This window comes from Penaeus monodon, chromosome 26 (assembly GCF_015228065.2).
Source record: "Penaeus monodon isolate SGIC_2016 chromosome 26, NSTDA_Pmon_1, whole genome shotgun sequence".
In the NCBI taxonomy this organism is placed as follows: Eukaryota; Metazoa; Arthropoda; class Malacostraca; order Decapoda; family Penaeidae; genus Penaeus; species Penaeus monodon.
The window spans coordinates 709,883-712,242 of NC_051411.1; the positions used below are offsets into that span (position 1 = coordinate 709,883).

The following is a 2,360-nucleotide window of genomic DNA, read 5'->3' on the forward strand; positions in this document are numbered from 1 at the left end:
CCGCAACGAGAGACACTTGCTCCGGAGACGATCGGAGGTGAATGGCGACGGTGCATCTTCGTGCCCACCTTTTATACCCGCCAGAAAGGTGCAAGATTCCGGCCTTGAGGGGTAGGGTTAAAGTAGGGATGGGATGGGCAGCAACAGAAAACTACCAAAAAACACCAGCAAAACAGTAAACAACACTGAAGAAACACCGTTATATCCATTCTGTTTTTTTTTTTTTTTCATTTTTCATTGGTTAAGTAAATAGAAAAAGGAACCAAATATCAAATAAATCCCTATTTAACGGCCGTAGTTTAAGACCTTTGCACTGAATGATCATTGCAACGATCCCTGTTTGGCCATGCAATCGCCACGATGAAATTTCGCCGGGACGAAAACTATTGCTTTTCTACTCTGCCCGGCTTAAGCAGCGGGAGAGATAATGGTAACAAGAACAACACCAATAATGAAGGTGATATGTTGGTGATGATGATGGTTATGAAGATAATAAATCTGATATGACATCATTATTGTTGATTATCATCATTATTATCATCATTATTGTTGTCCTTGTTGTTATTGTTGTTATCATGATGACAATGATAATGATAACGACAATGATTATAACAGCAATAATGATAATGATAATAACAACAATAATGTTAATGATAATGCTGAAATAATGATGACAATGATGACTGTGATTATAGCGATAATGATAATAATTATAATCATATCATTATGGATGATCATCATTACATCATTACTAGTTTCATCCTCTATCACCATTACAATTGCTATCATCATTATTAATACTATCAACAAAAGTGTTATCAGTGATATTAAAGAGGATGATTGAAATGATAATGATAATCCTACTTCTAGTAATGATAATTGAAACAGATAATGATGATGGTGATGACGATGATAATATCAATAGCAATAGTATTAGCATTACAATGATGAAGATGAAGACAGAAACAAAGGCGAAATTACTACTAATAATAATAACAGTGATAATATAGCCATGACTGTTACCATTATCACTGCCATTACGTGAGAGCACGAGGCAACGCTTGCTTGCTTGTAGATTTGCGAAGTTCTGGCTTCGCCCGGGCCTTTCACTTATGGCCCGGCCTGTATCAGCTTTTTATGGCTGTCTCATTTGTTTGTCTGACACTCGGTGCTTACCGTGGCGATGGGATTGCCAGCAGACGCTCCTGTAGCCGTGGTGTAAGCATCTCGCATAATCTCTTTACGAATGTCTCCCCGGCGTCGAGCAAATCGTCCTGCTGATTCGTAGCGCCTCTGCCGCCCGCTTTGGTGACGTCATCCGCCCCTGTATCTATAGCATATTCCTCCCTCTAACAGAAGGGATGGTTTTTTTTATGTATAGATCATTTTTATATATGGATCAGTGTTATTATATATGAGATAGTGCTTTTTATATATATAGCTATTTTATATATAGATCAACTATATATACATACATATATAATAATATAATATATACATATATATAATATATATTAGTAATATACATATATATATATATACATATATACATATATATATATATATATATATATATATATATATATATATATATATGTGTGTGTGTGTGTGTGTGTGTGTGTGTGTGTGTGTGTGTACATATATATATATATATATATATATATATATATATATATATGTAACAATATATATATATATATGACACATATATATACATATATATATATATATTTTTAATATATATATATATATATATATATTATAATATCTATATATATAAACACACACACACACACACACACACACACACACACACATATATATATATATATATATATATATATATAATCTATATATTATGATATATAATATATGAACACCACACAGTTTTTTTTTTTTTATATATAAGCATCAACTGTGTTTCTTATATATGAGGACCAACTGTATTTTCTTGGGCTCCTCTGCACAAGGTCTTGAAGTACACCTTGCCTCTCCAATCCTACTCCTACTCTCCTTCTTTCCCGAAGCTATTTACCTGTGTGAAGGATTCACGCCGAACAATTCGTGAATGAAACAGCAAAGGAAGCATTAAGTAAAGGAAGAAAAGGAAAAAAACACGAGAATATTCCGAGACGTTTATGGCTGTTGCTCCTTCAAGACGTAATGAGGGTAGTGTAGAAACCTTCGGTGTATTATGTGTTTTCTTGTCCTTCCCTTTCGTTGTTTGTTTTCGTCGCTCTTTCTCGTCGACTAAATCTAACTTTATTATCATTATGTCTTTCTATTCTATTGTCTTTTTTACACAAAATCCTTATTTTTTCTACCTTTTTTGTCCATGTTTCTCTTATGTTTCTATTTGT

The 2,360-nt window shown here is 33.3% G+C and overlaps 1 protein-coding gene across 1 annotated transcript in view; it reads right to left on the reverse strand.

Annotated features, from left to right (window-relative positions):
* LOC119589723 overlaps positions 1 to 41 on the reverse strand; it is a 1,170-nt gene extending 1,129 nt beyond the window's left edge. Inside the window, exon 1 of the mRNA XM_037938304.1 lies at positions 1 to 41. This exon is cut by the window's left edge and continues 33 nt beyond it. The gene's annotated coding sequence lies outside the window, so the exon portion shown is untranslated.
* Positions 42 to 2,360: the final 2,319 nt, after the last annotated feature.